The 13423-nt window shown below is 39.8% G+C and overlaps 1 pseudogene; it reads left to right on the top strand.

Annotated features, from left to right (window-relative positions):
• Positions 1 to 1014: 1014 nt before the first annotated feature.
• LOC105516544 lies at positions 1015 to 13183 on the top strand (annotated as a pseudogene).
• Positions 13184 to 13423: the final 240 nt, after the last annotated feature.

The following is a 13423-nucleotide window of genomic DNA, read 5'->3' as shown; positions in this document are numbered from 1 at the left end:
CACACACAAATACTATATAACACTGCTTACCGCTGTGAGTTCAGCAGAGAATTCCTTGTTTATATGGAAATAACAAAGCCGACAGTGTTCAGGATAATTGGCATCCATCCACAAACCCTCTGTACCCCAGTTCTGGTGATTTTAAGTGGGGTCATCTGTCCACTAAATTAATCAGATCTTAGGCTGGTCACACTTCTGAAATTGTACACCAAGTTTGTGTGTAAGGGTACTTTTCAAACAGGGAAAAATATCTATAGATTTCAGCAAGTTATCCAAAGGGAGTTAGGCCCACTACTCAACGTTCTCTGGATGATAAGAGAATGCCACAGAGCCTACACTCTTTCAATGGGGAGAATAGTGTCAATTTCTTTGCCAGTTTTGTTCTAGTTTTTAATCCGAGTGTTCTAGTCACATACACATAGTTAGCTATCAGGACTATCTGCAGATGCTGGTTCCTCCACTTCAAACAAATCTGCCAACTCCACCTGAAGAACTTTATACTTTTGACTATGTGTTTATAAATGATGGGCAGGTAGGATATCTAGGACAGTGTATGTGCTCATTAATACATAATTCTCTTTAAATTTTAAAAAATGAACTTGTAGAATTCAGTGAAAATTGGCATTCTAAATATTAAAGTATTAATATTTAGAATTAAATTTTTAGTTGGGATGGTGGTATAAGGAGGGTCAGCCCATTCTCAAACTGAGCTGGAGGCATAAGGGAATTGTTTAACCTAGTGGTGTGAACTTATAGGAAGTAGTGATGGTGGACTGATTCATGACCTAGATAGAGGGAGATGAATCTGGATCATGGAACATGATATAGATTCTGGATATGAGATTCTAGACTCTGGTACCAAGGCACACTTTGCTAAGACAGTCTGTGATCATGTACTCTCAAGAGGATCATATATTTCAGCTGTATAGTGCCGATTCATGTGCCAGTTATGTTCCAGTTATAAATCAAAGTGTTCTAGTAACACACATAGTTAATTATGAGGACTATCTGCAGATGCAGGCTTCTCCACTTCAAATGAGTCAACCAGCTCCACCTGAAGAACTTCATACTGTTGGCTATGTGTTTACAAATGATGGGCAGATAAGATAACTCTATTTCTGCCCTAAGTGTGACTTTCTTAGTATAATTATTTTCTCATTGAAAAGATAAATATGAACTATATGTGTTAATTCTCTTGATTTAAATGAAAAAAACATGACACAGGAATTCTTATGTGAACATAAAATGGGAATTTTTTGATCCAAGAGTGGATTCATTGTGCAAGGAACTGATGTTTTTAATTATCACATTTAATGCTCATAATTGTTCTGCAGATGTGTATTACTATATTCCCTTTAGTAAGAAATCAAGACTGACAGTGATCAAATGGCCTGCCCCAAGTGACACATGATAGGAGATAGAGCCAGGGTTTGAACGCATACCTTTCTGATTCCAGAGTCTGTATTTTTTCCCACTCCCCAAAATAACTCCTTTCATATTGAGATTACAGTCTACAGTCTCTGTTTCTGTTATCCAAGTCTCTAGTGCTCTATCTAAAAAATGACTAAGTATTCCTCATGGAATATGAAGCACTAGGTGCTGTTGCCATAATTGGACTGTCCTAAAGGAGATCTTAATATGAGTTTTGTATTGTGTATGAGAGAGACATACTAACTCCACCATTAAAACATGAAGACAAAATAGATTGCATCTGCAGTTGTGGATGAGACCATTGGCATAAGGACACAGATAGGCAATAATCTCTTCTGTAACAAAACCAGACTAAACTTATTCCACCACATTCCCAAAACTCCTCAATTAATTAAACTTTTCCTCAATTTTCTGTGCCTTTATTTTCTCTTTTTAAACAATAGAGATAAGAATCACACCTCACTCATAGGGATTGGCCAAGGATTGAGTTAATACATGTAAAGCATTTAGAACAGTACCTGGAGGGTAGTAAATGTCTGGTAAAAATGTTTTCACAGATTCTAAGCCCCTATTTTATAGGAAATGAAAATAGTTCGGAAAATTTTTAAATCAACATTATATGTAAACATATTTTTATTAAATACTATATGTAATAAAATTTATATAATAAATACAAATGTGTTTATTGTTGTTAATATTTATTATTAATATAATAATGTAAATTTTTATTAAACATTAATAAATTTATATAATAAATATAAATACATTTATTATTAATATAAAATATAAATTTTATTAAATATTTAATGCAGGAGCATATTCTTTGTTTTTCAGCTTTTATGTTGTAAGGTACATATGCATGATGTGCAGGTTTGTTACATAGGTAAATGTGTGCCATCGTGGTTTGCTGGATCTATCAACCCATCACCTTGGTATTAAGCCCAACATCCATTAGCTATTCTTCCTGATGGTCTCCCTACCCACTACCCCTCCCCGCAACAGGCCCCAGTGTGTGTTGCCCCCCCCACCCAAGTGTCCATGCGTTCTCATCATTCAGCTCCCACTTATAAGTGAGAACATGCACTGTTTGGTTTTCTATTCCTGCATTACTTTTCCGAGGTTAAAGGCTTCCAGCTCTATTCATGTTTCTACAAAGACATGATCTCATTCCTTTTTATGGCTGCATGTTATTTTATGGTGTATATGTACTACATTTTCTTTATCCAGTCTATTATTGATGGACATTTGGGTTGATTCCACGTCTTTGCTATTGTGAATAGTGCTGCAATGAACACACGCGTGCATGTGTCTTTATAATAGAATGATTTATATTTCTTTGGGTATATACCCAGGAATGGGATTGCTGGATCAAATTATATTTCTGCCTGTGGATCTTTGGGGAATCACCACACTGTCTTTCACATGGTTGAAGTAATTTACACTCCCACCAACAGTGTAAAAGCATTCCTTTTTCTCCACAACCTTGCCAGCATCTGTTTCTTGATGTTTTAATAATCGCCATTCTGACTGGCAAGAGATATTATGTGGTTGTGGTTTTGATTTGCATTTCTATAATGATCAGTGATGTTGAGCTTTCTTTTTCATATGTTTTTTGGCCGCGTGAACGTCTTCTTTTGAGAAGTGTCTGTTCACGTCCTTTGCCCACTTTTTAATGGGGTTGCTTTTCTTTTGTAAATTTGTTTAAGTTTCTTGTAGAGTCTGGATAGTAGACCTTTGTCAGATGGACAGATTGCAAAAGTTTTCTCCCATTCTGTAGGTTGTCTGTACACTCTGATTATAGTTCATTTTGCTATGCATAAGCTCTTTAGTTTAATTAGATCCTGTTTGTCAATTTTTGCTTTTGTTGCCATTGCTTTTGACATTTTTGTCATGAAATCTTTGCCCGTGCCTATGTCCTGAATAGTATTGCCTATATTTTTTCTAGGGTTTTTATAGTTTTGGGTTTTACATTTAAGTCTTTAATCCATCTTGAGTTAATTTTTGTATAAGGTGTAAGGAAGGGGTCCACTTTCAATTTTTGCATATGGCTAGCCAGTTTTCCCAGCGCCATTAATTATATAGGGAATCCTGTCCCCATTGCTTCTTTTTTGTCAGGTTTGTCGAAGAACAGATGGTTATCACTGTGCGGTCTTATTTCTGAGTTCTCTATTCTGTTCCATTGATCTATGTATCTGTTTTTGTACCAGGAAAATGCTGTTTCAGTTACTGCAGCCCTGTAGTATAGTTTGAAGTTAGGTAGTGTGATGTCTCTAGCTTTGTTCTTTTTGCTTAGGATTGTCTTGCCTATTCTGGCTCTTTTTTGGTTCCATATGAATTTTAAAATAGCTTCTTCTCACTCTGTGAAGAATGTCAATGGTAGTTTAATGGGAATAACATGGAATCTCTAAATTACTTTAAGCAGTATGGCCATTTTCACGATATTGTTTCTTCCTATCCACGAGCATGGAATGTTTTTCCATTTATTTGTGTCCTCTCTGATTTCCTTGAGCAGTGGTTTGTAGTTCTCTCTGAAGAGGTACTTCACTTCCCTTCTTAGTGTATTCCTAGGTACTTTATTCTTTTTGTAGTAATTGTGAATGGGAGTTCATTCATGATTTGTCTCTCTGCTTGCCTGTTTTTGGTGTATAGGAATGCTATCAATTTTGCACACGGATTTTGTATCCTGAGACTTTGTTGAAGTTGCTTATCAGCTTAAGAAACTTTTGGGCTGAGATGATGGGATTTTCTAGATATAGGGTCATGTCATCTGCAAACAAAGATAATTTGACGTCCTCTCTCCCTATTTGAATACTCTTTATTTCTTTGTCTTGCCTGATTGCCGTGGCCAGAACATCTGATACTATGTTAAATAGGAATGGTGAGGGAGGGCATCCTTGTCTTGTGGAAGTTTCATGGGGAATACTTCCAGCTTTTTCCCATTCAGCATGATATTGGCTGTGGGTTTGTCATATATGGTTCTTATTATTTTGAGGTATTTTTTTCAGTACCTGGTTTATTGAGAGCTTTTAATATAAAGGGATGTTGAATTTTATCAAAGGCCTTTTCTGCATCTATTGAGATAATCATGTGGTTTTTATCATTAGTTCTGTTTATGTAATGAATTACATTCATTGATTTGCCTATTCTGAAACGACCCTGCATCCTGGGGATGAAGCCAACTTGATCATGGTGAATAAGCTTTTTGATGTGCTGCTGGATTCAGTTTTCCAGTATTTTATTGAGGATTTTTGCATCGATGTTCATGAGGAATACTGGCCTGAAGTTTTCTCTTTTTGTTGTATCTCTGCCAGATTTTGGTATCGAGATGATGCTAGCCTCATAAAATGAGTTAGGTAGGAGTCCCTCCTTTTCAATTTTTTGGAATACTTTCAGTAGAAGTAGTACCAGCTCTTCTTGGTACCTCTGGTAGTCAGGAGCATATTCTTGGGTTATCCTTTGATGAAAACAGCTTTTAGTTAACCTACAATACCCTTGAATTTCATGTTTCATCTACCATCAACATTGCAAAGCATGCCCTACCCCTGCCTGACTCCAAGATCAACATATTGGAAAAAAAGATTTATCATTACCCAACACACATGATGCTCTCAGAAAAGGCAAGTTAATTTTAATCTAGTCTCAGTGAAACAAGGGAAGGTAAAATATAAGGTGCTATCCAAAGTCACACATGGCACACTCATGATTAATCAGAATGCTTGGGGAATTAAGCATATAGATAAATATAGACAGTGATGCATATAGATATAACGATATCTGTATATATCTATATGATATACCTAATGATACATATAGATAGTGAAGGGTAAGATAGATTGAAAAGGTAAATGTTCCCACCATGTCTGGGAACACCATGTGTGGGAACATTTACCTTTTCGATCTATCCTACCCTTCACTATCTATATGTATCATCTAATAAAGTATTAATCAGTATTTGTTAATATGTAGCTTTAAAGCACTGAAAGATAAGAAAGACTTTTTTTGTCCCCTAACGAGGGCTGAGACAAAACGATGCATACTTCATTAGAGAGATAATCATGTGTTTATTCCTTTGGTTGATGAAAACCACTCATTTCCCAAGCATTCTGATTAATCATGACTGTACCATGTTTGACTTTGGATAACACCTTGTATTTTACCTTTCCTTGTTTCACTGAGACTAGATTAAAATTAGCTTGCCTCTTCTGAGAGCATCTCATGTGTTGAGTGATGATAAATCTTTGACCTGTGACTAAAACTTTATATTAACTATGTAAATGGATGGCTGTGTATGCATATGAAGACTGTGACTTTGCAATGGTTGGATTTGACCTTAATGGAATATTTTCACTGATGTTTTTCAGCAAATGAGGGGTGATGAAGTAAATCAAGTTGCAACAGGGCTTCAAAGCAAAAAGAAACATTCCAGAAAATCCAAGAGACACTCTTCATCTAAGAGAAGGAAGAGTATGTCCCTGTGACTAGACAAACAGGAAGGTGTAGGGGAATGCAATCTCTGGGCCTCAACCATGTCAAAGGACATTTGTAGTCATGTCCTTGAGGGATACAGATATGAGCACATTTGCAAGTGAAAGGGCAAGGTTCTAATTAGGTGCAACAATTTGGAGTTACTGCGTTAGATGAATGAAGCAGGTTCCTGGGACAGAAGGAGATGGTGGGCTCAACAAGAGGATGTGTCTGCTCACTTTCTGTCTGTCCTCACACTCCGCTCTAACCCAATGCAGTCTGGCTTCTTAGTGTACTCCGTGAAACTACTATCGTCAAGGTCACCAGTGTTTGCTGCATTTTGGCATTAATGTCTCAGCAACATGTGACACAGTTGTTTACTTCCTCCTGCACGGAAAGCTTCTTGGGTCCCCAGATACCTGGATATCTTACCGTGTTACTTGAGACTCATTTTTCTTCTCCTTTTTGTTTTTCTCCTCTGCCTTCCCACCTCTAAATATTTCAGATATTTAGCATGATCCTAGGCTCTCTTCCCTTCAATGTACTATCTCCTTAGGTGATGCCATGCTGTCTTAGAATTTTAAATGATTCACACTAAAAAAACTCTCACCATTATACTTCTAGACTACAACTTGCTCCTGAAATCCAGACTCAAATGCAACTACACACGTGGTATCTCTACTGGGTGTCTAATAGGCATCTAAAATTCAACTGGCCCTACATGTTCAAATTTCTGACCTCCCTCTCTCCAAAAATACTCTACTTTTAGTCTTCACGATTTCAGTTAAAGATACTGTCCATTAAGTGAAACATCCACAAAAGTGTAACAACCAGATGTTCACAGGTATAGGGGATTTAGAAGTCCTGGTTTTTAGAGTTTGCAGCTATCCATAGTGCATATAATCAATCCCACCATGGCCTAGTTCAAACTCTCAACATAAGGTCATTGAAGCAGATTCAGGAAGAGTTGGCAGCACTCAGCTCTCATAGTCAGTTTCCTAACACCTCCTGAACACCCCTGATGTACTTTTACTTAGTAGTTCAAGTCAAAATACTTAAAGTCACTTATGAGTTATCTTATGATTCTTTTATTACTCTCTCATTTCCCATATCTTAGCAAGTCCAGCAGTCAATGCCCAGTATAAATTCTGCATCCAACCATTTCTCTCTATCCCTCCAGTGCACACTGCCATGATCTCTCTCTAAGCTAGTGGAATACCTTCTTAGTTCTGTTTTTCTAATCTTCACTCATCTATCACATACTCTCTAACCCTGTGGCTAGATAATTATGTCAGTGTGTAAATCATATCATGCCATGTCCCTCCTGAAAACCCATCCTCAACTCTCCTAAGCACTCAGAACAGACCCTGAACTGGCTTTGGTCTGCAAGCCTCTCTGCACGGCCTGGCCTCTATCACCCTCTCCCAACACAGGTCCCATCCATTTCCTCCTGGCTCTCTCTGCCTCTGTCCTTCAGCTCTGTAGTGCCCGGTCCATCCCCACTCCATCCCCTACCTTTGGCCTCACCGCAGCCTGGAACTCTCCCTCTGCCTCTACACAGGAGGCTCTGCTTCTTCTCCAAGCCCTGCCCAACGGCACCTCTTCAGAAGGCACTGTCAAACCAGCAGTCTCCCCTGAGGCTCCCTCTGCTGCTGTCTCCCATAGGCCTGTGGACTGCTTCCCCAACACCAGCCCAGTGCTGCTTGCTTCATTTGCTCATTGTGCATGTACTGTCTGACTGCCCCATGAGGATGTGAGCTCCACAAGGGCAGGCAACATTGCTCTCTGGGCTGTTTACTGCTGATCCCCAGCTCCTGGCATGCTGCCTACCACAGATGATGAATAAATGAAAGAGGTGTCAGACCTGGAGTGAAAAGAAAGTCACTTTTTCTAGACAAAAGAGAAGGATCTGTAGAATCATATAAAAACACAGATGTGTGATGATTGAGTGGAGATAAGAGTGCTCAACTCCAATAGCCACCTCTATTTTCTCAGAATATTTGAAGTAGAAAGGAGGCAGGTTAAGGAGGGTCACTTAGTCTGGCTTCCTGCTGCACACAGCATGGCATTTATAGGTGAACTATACAAATAATATCAAATGAGAAATGTAAAGGACAGCAAGATGACACAAAATGATGAGTACAAAAACCTGTGAATGTTTATTCTGCTGTCGCACTTCTTTACTGCACGTATTCATTATGCCAAGAGGTAAGAAGTTAGTTTTATTGTATTACCTACCTGATCTCTATTTGCAAGATCTGAGATTTCCACGTGGTAAATCCTTCTGTTTCATGAAATAAATAATTCCCTAGAAACTGATGAATACATAGCTGTCCCTCTGGGGGAGGATGGGACAAAACACACCTATCTTGTAGCTCAGCCTCTTCATTTGGTTTCCAGATGCTAACGTCACTCACAACGTCCATGAAGAGAAGATAAAAAATGGTCAACCAGCACCCGGTAATGTCGTGACAGCAGTTCCACCAGCGTTTATTAATATGGCAACAGCTGATATTTCATACATGAGTATCAGGGATCAGTGTAACTTTGCTCACATATTATACTGTTCTACTTGGTTTCCACTATGCACTATATGCATAGTGTCATGAGGGAAGAAGGTAATTTTGTTGTTTTATCTTTTCTGGCCTCAATTTTAGGGTTCTCAGATTGCTAACTGGTGTATCCTCTTTCTTTATGAGATGATTTCCTAGATACTGAGCATCAGGGGGTATGCCTGTGCAGCTGACATAATGCACTTACCTCACAGCTCAACCACCTCATTTGGTTTCCAGATGCTGCAGTCACTCACAACATCCATGAAGAGAAGATAAATAACAGTCAACCAGCACCTGATAATGCCTTGCCGACTGCTCCACCATGGCTTGGTAATATGGCAGCAGCTGGAGTTTCATCCACAAGCACGAGAGATCTGTGTATGTCTGCTTATTATTTGGACTTGTCCTACTTGGTTTCCATAAGCAGGCATATTTTCATGAATGGTGGTAGGTGGTTTTGTAGTATATTCTTTCCTAGCCTCATTTTGAGGGGTATTAGATGGCCACCTGGCATATCCTTCCCTGCTTTTTTAGATAATTTCCTAGAAACTGGGCATCAGACAGATAGGCCTCTGGAACTGACATAATGCACTTACCTTACAGCTCAACCTCTTCACTTGGTTTCCACATGCTACCGTCAATCCCAATGTCCATGAAGAGAGGAAGGAAAATGGTCAACTGCAAACGGATAACATCTTGTCAAATGTTCTATCAGGGCTGATTAATATGGCAGAAGCTGGTATTCCAGGGATGAGTACCAGGGATCTGTGTATGTTTGTTTATTAGTTGTAGTGTCCTCCTTGGCTTCCATATGCAAGCGTAGTGTCATGAAGGGAAGAAGGTTGTTTTGTTGAATTATTTTTCCTGGCCCCAATTTTAGGGGCTTCAGATCATTACATGGTGTATTCTCCTGCTTTATTGGATAATTTCCTAGAAACTGAGCATCAGTGGGATATACCGGTGAGGTTTTCATAATGCTCAACCTGTTCCATTGGTTTCCAGAGGTTACCATCACTCACAATGTCCGTGAAGAGAGGATGGAAAACTATCAACCCCAAACTGATAATGTCTTGTCAACTGTTCCACCACAGCTTGGTCATATGGCTGCAGCTCCATCCACAAGTATCAGGGATCTGTGTACGTCTGCTAATTAGTTGTACTGTCATAGTTGTTTTCAATAAGCATGCATATTTTCGTGAAGGGTAGAAGTCAGTTTTGTTGTATATTCTTTCCTATCGTCAATTTGAGAGGTCTCAGATGGTCACCTGGCATATCCTCCCCTGCTTTTCTTGATAATTTCCTAGAAACTGAGCATCAGAGGGATATACCTGTGGGGCTGATAATGCGCTTGCCTTACAGCTCAACCTCTTTGTTTGGTTTCCAGATTGTACTGAGGGGAAGAAGGTGGTATTGTTGTATATTCTTTACTAGTCTCAATTTGATGGGTCTCAGATGGCCACCTGGCATATCCTCCCTCCTTTCTTAGATAATTTCCTAGAAACTGAACATCAGAAAGATATACCTGAGGGGTTACCATAATACACGTACCTCACAGCTCAACCTCTTCATTTCGTTTCCAGATGCTACAGTCACCTTCACTGTCCCTGAAGAGAAGATGGAAAATGGCCAACCCCAATCTGATTATGTCTTATCAACTGCTCCAACAGGGTTTATTAATATGGCAGGAGCTGTTATTCCAGCCGTGAGTACCAATGATCTGGGTATGTTCACTTATAAATTGGATTGTCCCACTTGGTTTCCATATGCATGCATAGTGTCATGAAGAGGAGATGGCGGTTTTGTTGTGTTATCTTTCGTGCGCTCAATTTGATGGATGTCACATCACCAACTGTGATGTCCTCCGGCTTTATGCAATAATTTCTTAGAAGCTGAGCATCACAGGGATATACCTGTGGGGTTGACATAATGCACTTCCTCACAGCTCACTCTCTTCATTTGTTTTCCGATGAAGTCACTCACAATGTCCATGAAGAGAAGATGGAAAATGACCAACCCCAACCTAATAACATGTTGTCAACTGTTCAACCAGTGGTTATTACTTGGCAGCAGCTGGTATTCTGGGCATGAGTACTAGGGATCAGTGTATGTTTGTTTACTAGTTGTAGTGTCCTACTTGGTTTCCATATTCATGCATATTGTCATCAAGGGAAGAAGGTGGTATTGTCATATTACGTTTTCTGGCCTCAATTTGAGGGTTCTCAGAGGGCTCCCTAGTATGTCCTAGTTCTTTATGAGATAAATTCCTAGATACTCAGCATCAGAGGGGTATCCCTGTGGGATTGACATACTGCACTTACCTCAGAGCTCATCCACTGCGTTTGTTTTCCAGATGCTAGCGTCACTCACAATGTCCGTGAAGAGAAGATAAATAACAGCCAACCAGTCCCGATAACGTCTTGTCAACTCTTATTAATTTGGCAGGAGCTGGTATTCCCCCCTTGAGTGCCAGGGATCAGTGTATGTTTGTTTACTAGTTGTACTATCCTACTTCGTTTCCATATGCATGCAGTGTCATAAATGGAAAAATGTAGTTTTATTGTATTGTCTTTCATGAGCTGAATTTGTGGGGTCTCAGATCACCACCTGGTGTATCCTCCTGCTTTATGTGATAATTTCCTAGAAACTGAGCCTCAGAGGTATATACCTGTCGGGTTGGCAAAATGCACTTACCTTACAACTCGACCTCTTCATTTGGTTTTCAGTTGCCACCATCAATCACGATGTCCATGGAGAGAGGATGCAAAATGGCCAACTGCAACAGGATCATGTCTTGTCAAATGTTCTATCTGGGCTTATTAATATGGCAGGAACTGGTATTCCTGCAGTGAGTAACAGGGATCTGTGTAGGTATGTTTTTTTCTTGCACTGTCCTTCTTGGTTTCCATATGCATGCATAGTGTCATGAAGGGAAGAAGATTGTTTTGTGAATTATCTTTCCTGACCTCAACTTGAGGGGCCTCAGATCATCATATGATGTATTATCCTGCTTTATGGGATAATTTTCTAGAAACTGATCATCAGTGGGATATACCAGTGGGATTGACATAATGCACTTACATCACAGCTTGACCTCTTCCTTTTGTTTCCAGATGCTACCATCACACACAATGTCCGTGAAGAGACGACGGAAAATGGCCAATGCCAAACTGATAATGTCGAGTCAACTGTTCCACTGCAGCTTGTTCATATGGCAGCAGCTGGTATTCCATCCATGAGTAGCAGGGATCTGTGTATGTCTATTAATTAGTTGTACTGTCACCCTTGATTTCCATATGCATACATATTTTCATGAAGGGTAGAAGGTGGTTTTGTAGTATATTCTTTCCTAGCCTCCATTTGAGGGGTCTCAGTTGGCCACCTGGCATAGCCTCCCCTGCTTTCTTAGATAACTTCCTAGAAACTGAACATCAGAGGTATATACCTGTAGGGCTGACAAAATGCACTTACCTCACAGCTCAACCTCTTCATGTGGTTTCCAGATTTTACCATCACTCATAATGTCTGTGGAGAAAAGACAAAAAATGACCAAACAGCACCTGATACATTCCTGTCAACTGTTACATCAGGGCTTATGAATTCCGCAGGAGCTGGCGTTCCACCCAAGAGTACCAGGGATCAGTGCATGTTTGTTTAGTAGTTGTACTGTCCTACTTGGTTTCCATATACATGCAGTGTCATGCAGGGAAGATGGTGGTTTTGTCGTATTATCTTTTCTAGCCTAAATTTGAGGGGTCTCAGATCACCACCTGTATTATGGAACAATTTCTTAGAAAGTGAGTCTCAGAGGGATATACCTGTGGCGTTGACATAATGCAGTTACCTCACAGCTCGACCTATTCCTTTGGCTTTCAGATGCTACCGTCACTCAAAATGTCCATGAAGAGAGGATGGAAAATAACCAACCATTACCTAATAACGTCTTGTCAACTCTTCTACCAGGACTTACTTATTTGGCAACAGCTGGTATTCCAGCCATGAGTACCAGGGATCAGTGTGTGTTTGCTTATTCAGTTGTGCTGTCCTACTTGGTTTTCTCAGATTGCTAACTGGTATATCCTCCTTCTTTATGAGATAATTTCCTAAATATTGAGCATCACAGGAGTATGCCTCTTTGGTTGATATAATGCACTTACCTCACAGCTCAACCACTTCATTTGGTTTCCAGATGTTGCAGTCATTCACAACGTCTGTGAAGAGAAGATAAATAACGATCAACCAGCCCCTGATAACGTCTCATCAACTGCTCCACCATGGCTTGGTAATATGGCAGCAGCTGGAATTTCATCCATGAGTACCAGGGATCTGTGTATGTCTGCTTATTAGTTGTACTGGCCTACTTGGTTTCTCTAAGCAGGCATGTTTTCATGAATGGTAGAAGGTAATTTTGTTGTGTATTCTTTCCTAGCCTCAATTTGGGAGGTGTCGTTAGCCACCTGGCTTATCCTCCCCTGCTTTCTTTGATAATTTCCTAGAAATTGAGCATCAGATGGGTATATCTGTGGGGTTGACATAATGCACTTACCTCACAGCTCAACCTCTTCATTTGGTTTCCAGATGCTATCGCCAATCCCAATGTCCATGAAGAGAGGATGGAAAATAGCCAACCGCAACCAGATAACATCTTGTCAAATGTTCTATCAGGGCTTACTAATATGGCAGGAGCTGGTATTCCGGCCACGAGTACCAGAGATCTGTGTATGTTCAGTTTTTAATTGAATTTTCCTACTTGGTTTCCATATGCATGCATAGTGTCATGAAGGGGAGAAGGTGGTTTTGTTGTATCATATTTCTTAAGCTCTATTTGAGGTATTTCTTAAGCTCAGAATACCCCCTGTCATGTCCTCTTGCTCTATGCAATAATTTCTTAGAAGCTGAGCATCAGTGGGATATACCTGTGGGTTGAAATAAGGCACTTACTTCACAGCCGGCCCTAAATCATACTTCATGCTATT

This window comes from Colobus angolensis, unplaced genomic scaffold (assembly GCF_000951035.1).
Source record: "Colobus angolensis palliatus isolate OR3802 unplaced genomic scaffold, Cang.pa_1.0 Scaffold283, whole genome shotgun sequence".
NCBI lineage: Eukaryota > Metazoa > Chordata > Mammalia > Primates > Cercopithecidae > Colobus > Colobus angolensis.
This window is presented reverse-complemented; position numbering and strand designations above follow the sequence as displayed.